Here is a 14487-nt window from a genome sequence, read left to right on the forward strand (position 1 = left end):
GTTTTTTCCTCCAGATCTAGTAGAAGCCTACCATAGACAGTATGTACTATGTAAATTTGCCCTTGTTTGTTAGGTTTCTAATGTCTGCATCTTGCCATTCTCATCAAGATATGAGCTCCTGGAAAGCAAAGGCTGCATCTATCAGAGAATGAAGGAAGGAGGCACTCATGTACAATCCTTGCAGTGACCTCTTTCTGAGCCTTGCCCACAGTGGTCACTCAGGAAAGGCTGCCAATGGACGAACTATTTTAGCATCTCAGCCATAAGTGATGCTTAAAGAAAAAAAAAAAAAAACATATATCACTGAATGCTTTTATCCGAATTCATCCCCCCTACTAAGTAATATGGACAGATTTATGCCATCAATTCACACCCTGAAGCACAAGACATGATCTTTCTTTTTTTTTTTACATCTTCAACTTTCTATTTATGTATGTATGTATGTATGTATGGCTTCATTGGGTCTTCGTTGCTGCACACAGGCTTTCTCTAATTGTGGCGAGCAGGGGCCACTCTTCGTTGCAGTGTGCAGGCTTCTCACTGCAGTGGCTTCTCTTGTAGCAGAGCACGGGCTCTAGGCGCTCGGGCTTCTGTAGTTGCAGCGCGTGGGCTCAGTAGTTGTGGTGCACGGGCTTAGTTGCTCTGCAGCATGTGGGATCTTCCCGGAGCAGGGATCGGACCTGTGTCCTCTGCGTTGGCAGGCGGATTCTTAACCACTGCGCCACCAGGGAAGTCCTATGATCTTTCTTTTCATTTGCATAGCTATGACTCAACATTTCCCAGCCCTATGGTTTTTTTTTTTTTTTTGACTCAGAATAGAATTGCACTATTAGGGTTTCAGCACGTCTATTCTTGGAGTGACTATTTTGAATTGTGTCTTTTAGAAGTAAGGAAAAAAAATTTTTAACTTCTTAGGTATCTACATGGCTTGGTTTGAGAATCTGAGCTTTTCTGGTTCACTTTCCTGCTGCTTTTCCAGGTCAGGAGGGGATGACTGAGAGAGGTTCCTCTGGACGAAGGCACTGGATGGCAGTGCTCAGCCTGGTATTCTCTGCTTTTAATCCCCTCCACCAACAAACGGACCAGAGAGAGCACCATCATCATCGCCATCAATGGTACAATTTACTGAGCAACTTATGTATGCCCGTCACACTGCTAAACGTTTCACTTGTTATATCTGATGCTGGCTTTGTTACCAAAAAAAATTCTAGAATGTATTTCCTCCCCATCTCTGAAAAAATTGCTCAATTTAATATCATGCTTAATTATTAAGCGTAATTTTAGAGATCCTGCTGAATTTTTTAATCTAATACATGACTAGATGTTAAGAAATGTGACATTTAATTTCACGGTATAGACTCGTACATAAAATAGAAAAGCCTAACCTACAAGAATGCCCTGCCCGTGCCTGCTTCTCTCTTTTCTGTTGGAGAAGAATGGATACATTTGTCATGCAGCGTAAGGAGGCCAGGGAAGAGGAGAGAGATTCTCTTACATGCTGGCAAAGCAAAGCCGTAGTGTTCGTCTCCTCCTGTCACTGTCCCCATCCTACTCCCAAGCCCCGAGGAGGCTGGGAGGACGACAGGCAGAGTTACCTACTAATAAATCCCACCCAAGCTGCCTCTCCCTCACCTCTCTCCCAGCACTCGCCTAGGGGTGGCCACTCGAGAGCCTGGCGCGTCTCACAAGAGGTTCCCAGGGGGTAGAAAGCAAATGCCAGGGAGCCCAGAAAAAATGCAATTCCTCAACTGTACTGGGAGAAAGGCATCTAAAAATACATGTAAGCAGAGACATTTTATTCTTGGATTTAAACAGTAAGTCTTCTCGTGGAGTTCACATCTGCCGACACGTTCACTGACACTGCAGCCTGTTGAGTCTGCGAGAGGCTGTCGAGCATTCCTGCAGCAACACCTCGGCTACTCTCCCATCTTTCCAGTGAGGATCATTAGAGTCTGTTCTCGTCCCCACTTCGAAGATTCAAACCCACACCAGTACATTTTCCCCTAAAATGTGCAGTCTCCCCCTAAGCCTCGGAGAAGCAGGAGAAAGCACCCATATGCAAAGCCTAAAGGTCGGCGCTGGGACAAACCAGGAAGGGCACTAACGGAAGCCAGACCCCGGGTTCACGCTTGGCCAGGTGAGTGTTGGCTCCACCCCTCGTGGAAACTCCCCTCTAGAAGCTGCAGTTGGAGGAAATGCCAGCGCAGCCCATGGTACCTCACTGGTGGCCCCAACCCGTCCCCCTCCCTGTGTGCACGGCCTTTACCAAGAGACTCTGTAGCTCCTCCCACTAAAGGGGATCAGAATCATCCCCTGGCCCCTTGACCCTGGGCTTGCTGGCCTGTGGCTTGCTTTGGCCGGAGGGAACCCAGGCCCGAAGAAGCCTTGCAGGTTTCCTCTTACCCCTTCCAGCTCTGCCACGGCCTTGGCAGGGGCTGCCCCGGGACGGCTGCTGCCCTCAGCCTGGACCCACGTGGAGCGGACGTGAACCCAACCCGCGGGCCCAGCCAGGGCCACGCACTGCCTGAAGCTCGGCTGCTCAGTTAAGCCCAACGTGAGGCAGCCAAGCCTCACTGCCAGCCCACAGCTGCAAAAGCGATCACAAACCATTGCTCTAAGCTGCTGCAATTTTTACCCAGCATTATTACACCAACAGCTAAGTGATACACAGTCTAAGAGACTGCTCGTGGAAAATACGATATGCTCCCTTGCCCAAAATAACGATAACTAAATTTTAATAAGTGTTTATCTTGGACTCATTTTTGTAAGAGCTTCAGGTGGTTGTATTTTTTCCTCACAAGAACACTATAAGACAAGGAGGATTTTCATCCCTATTTTAAAGATGAGGCAACCGATGCACAGTTAAGTAACCTGCCCACAGCTGGAAGATGGTAAAGGCAGGATTCAAACCCCAGTCACCTGCACTCGGAGCCCTTGCTTATCAACCCCATGCCCAGCAGCCTTGCAAACCTCCTCCCATGCCTCCCAATCTGCCCCAAATTCTGCTGCGGGTCCCCACGCCCTCGGGGTAAAACCCAAACTGACAAGCACAGCTGTAAAGTATTCCAGGTCCTCCCCAGCCTGATCCTGCATATCCAGTCCAGGCCCCTGCTCCCTCCTCCTCTCTCCCTCAAGGTTGGACCCAACAGTGACTCTGAGCTCCTACACTTGACCAAACCCACCAAGTCCTTCGTGCCCCACCCCGGAACGCCCTCCCCCCTTTCTGGAGCACCTCTAGGTCATCCCCCTGGGGTACCTCCTGCAGGAACACTTCCGGCCCCAGCCAGGAGCACGTGGCTGCTCACCCCGAGTCTCCCACTCCCAGGACCTTCCTGAACGTGCACGGACCACTTCGGGCTGTCACTGCTTAGCTCCTTCCCGAGCCCGGCCACACGCCCCTTGGGGGCAAGGCCTGGGCTTGTTCCCCTCTGGCAGCCCTGTGTTCAGCAAGGTGCCTGGTCTCATGTGGGCATTCCAGGAAAGCTTGCGAAATCACAAAGCAGGTGAAAGGAACAACGACATGATGGAGAAATGGATATGGAGACAGGAGGTCTGCATTTTCATTTTTAAACAGCAAGTCTTCATTTCTCATCAACATTAATTAAACTGCTCAACACCCCTGGGTCTCCAGCTATATATTCCTCAATTAAAATAGGTCTTTCATGATGGTTTCCTCTGTCACACCTTCCTCACAGGCGTCTGTGTTCACCAGGGCGTCTTGGGACACGTAACAAAAGGCACTATATTTGCTTCAAGCAGCAGGGAAACTGAAGGCCTACTTCCTAAACGTTCACTCCTGGCAACACTAGAGTACACGTCCTATGATTTCAGAAGGGACGGAGGAACGTCTGTGGCACAAGAAGGCACATTATTAAGGAGTGAAAGGGAAGGATTCCCAAGACAGGCACCAGATAAGTGATACCTTGACACGGGGCAGCAAAAGCTTCTTTAACACCAACTAGCAAGTGACTCTTGGGAGAGGCCCAGCGCTCAGAATCCCCGCTTGCAGCTGACAGGTGGTCATTACTGTCTTCACCTCAGAGACACCCAGTAAAGGTTCAGGACTCAGCAGCCTGACGGCACGTGTGGAAAGCTGACTAGGGCCATGGGATGGAGGCTACAGCAGCCCTCAAAATTACATGGCTTCCAGGCCACTTCCAACAGCTGGGCACCCAGCTTGGAGCAAAGGGGCAATGATATCCCATGAGGGTGAAATGCTCTGGTCCAGAATCAGAGGCTGAAACCCTACAAACGCAGGTTCCTTTCCCCACTGCAGCTTCACGGCCACTGATGAGCAGTTTCTGATGCCAAAGACGCTCGTCCCCGGTGCTTCCTGGCAGAGACGGGGAGAGGCTGGGATAACGTGTGTTCCTGATCCCTTGGATGGGATGTCAGAGTTATAGACAGCTGGAATGTAAGAACCAGAAGGTCTCTGAGATCAGGCCACCTAATAATTTTCACTTTCTAGTGACTGCTTTGTTCAAACAACAGCTTGCAGAAGCATAAATACCAGAGAGGAGACTGAGGCTGCTCCCTTTGGCAGGCAGGAGCCAGGAACCCCAATTGTCGGTACAGGGAGAACCTCTGAGCTGGCTTGATGGAGGCTTGGGAATTTGGTTTGCAAATCGTGCATTTAGCCCAAGCCTGCATTTTGCAGTGTGGAAACCACAGCCCAGGGAGGGTAAGGTGACTCATCCAAGGTCACACAGTCAGAAGGCAGGACCAAGAACAGGACTCAAGTTCCTGACTGCCGGTCCAAACACGCTTTCCTCTGAACGGTGCCACCCACTTTTGTAGAAACAGCCCTCCACACCCTCCCCCCCCGTGAGCAAGTTCCAGGCCCACTCCAGGGCTTAGACTGAGGTAAAGAGTAACTTAGTGACAGTATGTTTTACTGATGCATTTATCACACACAACAGGGAAAGCTCTGCTTTTTACCAACCCATCCCCTCCACTCCCCACCCCAACTGACCCCCAACATGGGCAACTCATCAGAGGCTTTCAATGACTTGGAACTTTCTCAGGATCCCGTGCCCCAGGCCCATTCCCTTTCTGTAGCATTTCTTACAGCACTGAATCAAATGCCTGCAATGCTGTGATTCTTCAATTTGCTGGGTTTGTCCCTACACAGTATATGTGTTTGATTTTAAAATGCTGTTTGCTCCACTTTTTAATTTCATTTTAGAAGCCTGCAAGGAGAGATGCCAACATTTAATCGTAGGGACTGGAGGGGGCTTTACAAACCGCTTACGAGGCACAAATACAGTAGTTATTTTCCTATTTCCCTTTTGATCGAATTGGCTGCTGTATCATATGCCGTAACAGTGTGAACCAGAAAGCACTTTTGCATCCTTATCTCACCCCTCACATAATCAAAAGAAAAAACACACTGTAATAAAAAAGAAAAAGGGAAACTAGAACTTCATATTTGTTTAAAAGTTAATTAAACTTGAAAGGTTTGTAGGGACGATTCATTTCCTTTAGTAGCTTAATACCATAAGGTTCACATTCCATTTTACTAGTGGGATGATAAAAAGTAACCTGATGTTATTTTAATAATAATAATAAATGATATATAATAAAGCTAGAATAAAGAGGTTCTTTTAAAACACATGTTCCACACAATTCTGAATTGACTTATTTAAAAAAGGCTCTGTGGGCTTCCCTGGTGGCGCAGTGGTTGAGAGTCCGCCTGCCGATGCAGGGGACACGGGTTCGTGCCCCGGTCTAGGAAGATCCCACTTGCCGCGGAGCAGCTGGGCCCGTGAGCCATGGCTGCTGAGCCTGCGCGTCCGGAGCCTATGCTCCCCAATGGGAGAGGCCACAACAGTGAGAGGCCCGCGTACCACAAAAAAAAAAAAAAAAAAGGCTCTGTAAACATTTTCAAGGTGTGAACCTATTTAATTGCTTCTGTTAATACTACCTTCATTCCTTCCTAGAAAGACGACTTTACAGTAAGCACACAGGTATGTCTTTATATGCCTCCTAGTTAATCCTCTGAATTGACAAGTTTAAAATGGATGGAGTATGCTCTTTATAAAGAAAGTTCAACGTACAATTAAACAGAACAGGCAGCCTCCCACAGCCTCTGGGTCACTCAGATTTGGAGTCAGATAACGTCCCTGTCCTTGTCAGCTCCACGTCAGAAGCACCTATCAGAAGGACAACACTGAGTAGTCTTCAAGGGTGAGGTGAAGCAGGAATCCTAGACAAGTCATACTGAAGATGAACACGGGCGCTGGTGTTATATTACCCCAACCAGACACAACAAATGGAGCCAGGATGTGGACTGAACATGGATTGCCTCTCTATGGAAAATATTGTACATGTGGACGTCCATGTGTGTTGTCTGTGTGTGTATGTGTTTGTGAGGTAAACCATTTCAGAGAAAGAAGAGTTGCTGATGAGAGACAGCAGGAATTGTTGAATAAGGTAAGAGGCCCCTCCTATGAAAAATGTGGGGTCGGTTCCAAGCCTCCAATTCTAAAATTCTTTGATTCTGTGGAGTAGAAGTGAATGTTCCATCAGCAAACTGAGATCCCCAAATTCCAAGGGTTTAGCTCACCTCTTCTGACCGGTTACCCTTTGATGGGAACCACTTGCCAGAATATTAAACTTCCTGTTTCCTCTCTGTCTCCCCCAAAAGCCTTCTCCACAAGCACCCTGAAGACATGACCTGTATTTAATTCATCTTTGTGATCCCAGCATAGTACCTGAAGCATATAGGGGGAAGTCCAATATGTTGAAAGACAGAACAGAAAAATTAGTAGGGACAATTTAAGTTTTATTTTTAAATAATGAACGCTTACATATTAGATGTTAATCAAAATCCTTGGTACCTAGATGTTACATGAATAGATTCCTCAACTAAAATACTTCTTTTCTAGTAACTACTATGCCAAGCTTCCCAATACATAGGACAAAGGGGATTTTTATTGTTTGATTTTATTGTTTGATTGTCTATTATTCCTTCTTCCCTTGGAAGAACCAAGCAGCAACTCCTGCCCTATCTCTCAGATTCTCAGAGTATAAAAATCATTAAAAAATAGCATAAATAATCCTGGCCATCTCTTTAATCAGGAACATTAGACAGGAACAAGACAATGATGTCTGCTCTCATCACTTCTATTCAACATTGTACTGTCACTTCTAGCCAAGGCAATTAGGCAAGAAAAAAAAAAGTATCATATTGGAAAGAGAGAAGTTAAACTATCTCCATTTTTAGATGATCTTGTATACAGAAAATCCTAATGAATTCAGTAAAAAACTATTAGAATCAATCAATGAGTTCAGCAAGGTTTCAGGATATGCAATCAAAACACAAGAATCAATTGTATTTCTATGTACTACAAACAGACAATCCAAGAATGAAATTGAGACAATTTCATTTACACTGCCTCTGAAATAATAAAATGCTCAGCAATAAATTTAATTTAAAAAGTGCAAGACTTGGACACTGAAAACTATCAAACATCACTGAAAGAAATTAAAGAAGACCTAAATAACTGGAAAAACATCCTGTGTTCATGACTTGAAGACAATATTGTTAAAATGCAATAATCCTCAAATTGATCTCCAGATTCAATGTAATCCTTATCAAAATCCCCGCTGGCTTTTTTTCAAAAATTAAAGAACTAGTCCTAAAATTTGCATGGACATATAAGAGACCCAGAATAGCCAAAGCAATCTTGGGGAAAAAAAAGAACAAAGTTGGAAGACTTACACTCCAGAATTCAAAACTACTACAAAATAAAAACAATCAAGATTGTGTGGTAGTGGCATAAGGATAGATATATAGATCAATGGAATAGAATTCAGAGTACAGAAGTAATTGTATATCTTTATGGTCAAGTGATTTTTGACAAGGGTGCTATGACAATCAATGGCAGAAAGAATACTCTTTTCAACAAATGGTGCCAGGACAACTGGATAGTTACATGCAAAAGAATAAACTTGGATCCCTAACTCACACCATATACAAAAATTAACTCAAAATAGATCAAATATCTAAATAGAAGAGCTAAACCTATACCCTTAGAAGTAAACCTTTGTGATTTTGGATTAGGCACTAGTTTCTTAGATATGACCCAAAAAGCACAACTTAAAAAAGAAAAAAATTAGATAAACAGGATGTTATCAAAATTAAAACTTTGATGTTTCAAAGGATATTATAGCAAGGAAGTTAAAAGACAACCTACAGAATGAGAGAAAATATTTATAAATCATATATTGGATAAGGGTCTAGTATCCAGAATATATAAAGAACTCTTTTAACTAAAATAAGACAAATAACCCAATTAAAAATTGGCAAAGGATCTAAATAAACGTTTCTTCAAAGAAGATATACAAATGGCCAATAAGCACATGAAAAATAATCAATATCTTTAGTTATAGCAGAAAATGCAAATACAAACCACAAAGGGCTACTACTTCATACCCACTAAGATGACTATAAGCAAAAAGATGGACAATAAAAAGTGTCAGTGAGGATGCAGAGGAACTGGAACCCTCACACATTGCTGGTGGGAATGTCAAATGACAGAGCTGCTTTTGGATAAAGTTTGACAGTTCCTCAAAAAGTTAAACACAGACTTACCATATGATCCAGCAGTTCCACTCCTAGGTATATACCCAACAGAAATGGAAATATAATGTCCACGCAAAAACTTGTACATAGATGTTCACAGAAGCATTATTCAAAATAGTCAAAAAATGAAAAAAACCCAAATCTCCATCAAGATGAATGGAGATGAATGGAAACACAGAATATGGTATATCCATATAATAAGGATACTTTTCAGCCATAAAAAGGAATGAAGCACTGGTTTCTGAACCTTAAATCTTGAAAACATTACACTAAAGAAGCTAGACACAAAAAGCTGCATATTGAATGATTCCATTTATATGAAATGTCCAGAATAGGCAAATCCATACAATAGGGAGCAGATTAGAGATCGTCAGGGGATGAGGGAAGGAGGAAATGGGGAGTGATTGTCAATGGTATGAGATGTCTTTGTAGAGTCATGAAAACATTCTGGAATTAGTGATGATGGTTGCACAACTTTGTGAACATACTAAGAACCACTGAATTGTACACTTTAAAAGGGTGAATTTTATGGCACATGTATTTATCTCAATTTAAAATTAACAGTAATAATGGTGAGATACTTTCATATATTTTCATGCTGGTAAGAATGTTCACTAGTAGAACTTCTTGAAAGAGAGGTCTGGAAAATGGTATCAAATTTTACCTGATAAATCAAATTATAAGAATTTATCCTCCATAAATAATGTCACAACTTTAGCTCTAAAGATTATCTGCAACGTTGTTTATAATACCAAATTATTGGGAATAGCCTGAAGGCACAACAGAGATTTTGTTAAACCATTTATGGTACATCCATTCAGTTTAATACATCACCTATTAAAATTATGTTTACGATATATTGTTAACCAGAAAAAGGAGGATACAAAATACAATAGGCAGTATGATCCTATTTTTGTTTTTTTAAACTATATATGTATGTATTCATGCCTCCATGTTATAGAAATAATAGAACTAGGCAGCCCAACACTATAGCCACTAGCCAAGGTGGATACTTAAATTTAAATTAATAAGAATTAACCAAAATTAAGAATTCAGTTCCTCAGTTACACTAGCCACATCAAGTGCTCAGTAAACACAGGAAGACAGTGGCTACTGTACTGGACAGCACAGAACATTCCCATCACTGTGAAAGTTCTACTGAAATGAGCTGATATAGAAGAACACACACTAAGAGGGCTTATCGGTGTTTTTAATTTTCTTCTATGTTTATTTTCCACTTTTTCTGTAATAAATATAAAAGAATATTTTTATTTTTTAAAGATTCAAAGTAAACTGAAACAGGGGAGAAGGGATCTGGAAAAACACTCACTGGTGCAGGTATCGCCCAGCACAAATGCAGGGAGTCCCTCTGATCTGGGCAGCAAAGGGGCTGGTCCTTCCCTGCTGAGACAACACCTCTGCACCCACAGGGCAGGGGCAGCTTCACAGACTGTTGTGTGATGGATGGATTACCAGAGTGATAGAACGGCTGTTTCTGCTCATTTTGTCCAGATTTAGAGTTGCTTTCTGGGGAAGAGGATGTGCAACCTCCTCACGTGGCCACAGCCTGAAGTCCTTCCCCCTAATAGAGATTCTGAACAATAATCACTTTGGAACTGCAAGAGGCTTGGGGAAGAGGCACTCTCAAACTTTAGGCGATTAGCTCATACTTTCTGGAGGACAACATGGAAATATATATCTAAAGCCTTAAAAATATTACAGCCCTTTAAGCAACTGTGTCACTTCTTGAAACTCTATTCTAAGGAAATAATCGAGGATGTGCTCAGAGATTTAGCTACAAGAATGTACATGACAGAGTTGTTTACAGGGGCAGAGGCTGAATTCAAGCTAAAAGTACAAGATATGGCCTCATGGTGGAATATTATACTAGCCATTAAAAAATAATGCTGTGCAGGAATATTTAATGACATGGAAAATGTTTATAAAGGTTAAGGGTTTTTTTTTAGGTTTTAATACAGTGTGACAAGTACCAAGAAAAATATATACACACATATGCTTAGAAGAAGTGAAAATGATTAAAACATAAACAGTGTCACCTACTATGTGGCAGGAAAATATCTGATGGGGAAGGTAATCTATTATTTTCTACCTTTTCTATAATGAACATGTATCACTGTGGTAATAAGAAAAAAATAAAAGTTACTGTTTTTAAAAAAATGAAATCATATTGATTTAAGACAGGAAATCTCTGTCCTTAGAACTAGAAACAAAATTACCATGATAGTTGAGGATTTTTACAGTTGGCTCCAGGCTTCCTGGCTGCAAAGGCACAAAGAAAAATAAAGACTTATACAGGTTTCCACTGTTTATCAGTTCTTCCCAGAAGATAAACTACCATGCTGGCACTAGATTCTAAGAGAAATGTATGATGTACTTTTCTCGATAACACTAATACCTACCCTGTAGAGCAAGACATCGGGGGATTACTCACAGCCCTTATCTTTGTTCTAACTACCCTTGTAGCTGCTTAAGAGCTGTGGTCCCCATATCTCACTGAGGGACAAATACCACACACACAGTGCCTGATATTTTTTTCATAATGTACTTCCATCCCTATTTTCCTACCATAGCAAAACAGCCCCCAGATGAATGGGATGGTTTCAGTAAGACACCAGTGATACAATATCTGATTTTTATGCAATATTTTGATGGTGTCACTGTTTCACAAGAATACTCAGAAGACCGTCTCACAGATGCAGTGGATCTTGAGGAGTGGTAGATGTGACATATTTTGAGAATGTACGTTTCTTAATAATACATCTTCTAAGAGCCCTCTAAGAAGAGAAAGTAGAAAAAATTAAGTCAATGGCTATGAATGGTTGCTCTAAACGTTGATGGAAGCCACAAAGAGGCAGAGGTAAACGAACAGCCCTGAGGTGGCCCCTGGCAAGCTGAACCCTCACCATGACAAGAAGTCACTTCCAAACTAAATCTGTCGAGTCAGAGTCCCTGAAGACTCAGACACTGGGGATAGGGGTGAGGAAAACTGAGCCTATTACCTTCGGTTAATGTCTATCCTTCCTACGGAAACAAATTAAATTAGATTTCCCTCTGTATCTTACCTACAGTTTCTCTCAGATCCAAGCCGCTCCTAGAGAGAGCAAAGACTTTGTAGAACTTGGGAGACTATTAAAATAGCATTCTTCTCCTTCCAAGTCCTCTCCACCCCTAAAGATGCTTATCTTCAAGGCCGAAATCAAGTCTTTCCTGACAAGCTGTGTGACCTTTGTTTCATCTGTGGCCTCTAAGAACACATTCCCACTACACAACTCACTGCCACTCAGCCTGCATGCATGTGTCCCCAAGCAGGCTGTAGGCTGTGAAATACTGGGCATCTCACCCAGCACCGGCCACAGTGTCTTGTGCATGAGTACCAAGGTGACAAGTTCATCTAAATTCCCAGGTTGTCCACTGCCCCCTTGGTAAGTTATAGGTAAGGTTGGTAGCACAACTGTTAGCAAAGCAACGGTGATAAAAGTCCAACGTTTCTTGACTGGGAACACATTTTCTAAGGTTAGTTTAACAAATTAAAATTTTTGTGCTGCTCACAATGGAGAAAAAGAAGGAAATATTCTTCTTGACATCTAAGGAGTTCAGTCTCTTGGAAACTGAAGATGCATATGTAGCTAATTAGAATAACATGTTATTAATATGAAAAATGTGAGAGGACACATAAAAACTGCAAAGAAAATCCATCAACTATGTTCCTCAAGAGATGGCTTCAGTTTACATCCCACTGAATTTGGGCCACAGGACTAGAAATGATGTCTAGCAAAAGACAAGAGACCTTCCTCTACTCTGAACTGATCTGCCACTTGCAGAGCCCTGGCCTCTGAACTAGGCCCTTCATTTGCAGAAGACTCCACACACTGAAGCCCACCTAGTGCATGATTCTGGCCAGGGCAGTGAGGAAGCTGAACCACAGCCAAAGGAAGCAGCATTACACCAGGCACAAGAAAACTCTGAGGAGCCAGGAGAGCTGTCGTGACAGCTTTGAAAGCTTGTCTAGGGGAAGATGGGCTGGATAAGCATTTTTCATACTGCAAAAAGCCACCCATAGGTGGGTCATGAAATCAATTAAGAGGTAGGAGACTTACAGTAAGTGCTGTTTCATAAAATGCTTGTCATGCAAATGAGTGTGTGTGTGTGTGTATGTGCACTGGAGCATGCAAACGGATTTTTTTTCAAAACGGTTTGCAAGGCTGTGAATTAGACAAATTATTTGGTAGCTTATAAAAGGACAAACTTCAATTCAGTTGAAGGAAAATACCTCAAACAAATGAAACTGTCTCACAATGGGGTTTATTATTGTGAATGGCAGACAGCTTCCAGCCCCTGAAAGACCCCAAGCAGCACCAAAGCCGTAGATTGTCAAGGAGGATATTCACGTTAGTGGAAAGTGAAATAGGAAGAACGCCAAGCTTCCTCCCCATTCGGTCTAGATCACAGGCACTTAACTGCCACTGAAGGCACAATTAGGAGGGAAACAACTCCACAAAGGCACAGGGGTGAATGTATACAGCCTGAAATTTCACTTGGTCGTTTATACTGGAACAGCACCTCTGTGAAAGGAAAAGTTATAAGTGATACTTAGACCGAGGGTTCTCAACCTAGACGTACATCAGAATCAGCTGGGGAACTTGTAGAAGATACCCATGCCTGGATCCCAACATGTATCAATTAAAACACTGGGGCCCAACACTTGTATTTTACTTCTGTTTCCCAGGTAAGAATTGCAAACCCCTGATTTATATGTGTAAAATGTAAAAATGACATTTTATAAAGCTGAGAGGGAAGGAAAATAGCTCCAGGATTTTACATGAAGATAATAAAAAGAAAGAGCTGGAAAACATCAAATCATGGCTTTTGGATTCTGCTCAGGGTGTAGAGAGCTGAAAAGAGCATCACTCCCATGCTTACAAATAAGACAGATAAACTGAAAGTTCATAACTCTCTTGAATCTATCAGGAAGCTGAGGTCACAGGGTAAGAAACTAGCCCAGAATCTAAGGAGAACCAGGCACCTGCAGCAAGAAACAAGACATGAGCACTTGTTTACCTGAGGTAGATGCACCTGGACACTGGCTAACAAGCATCAAGTAACAAATAACAACGGAACACTGCTGGGAGAGTCGAAAGAGCATGGAGACCGACCACTCTGAGCCACAGTTAAGAAGGAAGACCGAAGGCTGACGCTGAAGCAATGAGAAAAGCCCTTCAGCAAACCAGCCCCACCTCTAAACTCAAGGTGTCACTAGAGGAATCTGAAGTCTGTGGTGCCCTGAGGATAGGCTCACCAACAACACACCTCAAATCCAGTCAACTCCTGACCAGAATGATCAATTCCCCACACTAAAGGGCTAGCAGAAATAGAAAGGCATTCCATTTCCAGGAATAAAATCTATTTATCTCAGCTTCTAATGGCCTGCACAAGAGGTCCACATCTTGACAAAACATTACAGAGCATACAAAAAGCAAGAAAAAAACAACACTGCCAAGAGACACAGCCATTAACAGAACCAGACTCAGATATGACATATATGGGGAAGCTATCAGACACAGAATTTAAAATAACTGTAATTAATGGTAAAAGTCCCTAATAGAAAGGGTGGGCAACGTGAAAGATCAAATGCATATATTTTTTTTTATGACATGTCAGTTTAAATTATTTATTTATTTATTTATTTGTTTATTTTTGGCTGTGTTGGGTCCCCGTTTCTGTGCGAGGGCTTTCTCTAGCTGCGGCGAGCGGAGGCCCACTCTTCATCGTGGTGCGCGGGCCTCTCACCACCACGGCCTCTCCCGTTGCGGAGCACAAGCTCCAGACGCGCAGGCTCAGCAGTTGTGGCCCACGGGCCCAGCCGCTCCACGGCACGTGGG

Source organism: Lipotes vexillifer, unplaced genomic scaffold (genome assembly GCF_000442215.2).
Source record: "Lipotes vexillifer unplaced genomic scaffold, Lipotes_vexillifer_v1.1 scaffold193, whole genome shotgun sequence".
NCBI lineage: Eukaryota > Metazoa > Chordata > Mammalia > Artiodactyla > Lipotidae > Lipotes > Lipotes vexillifer.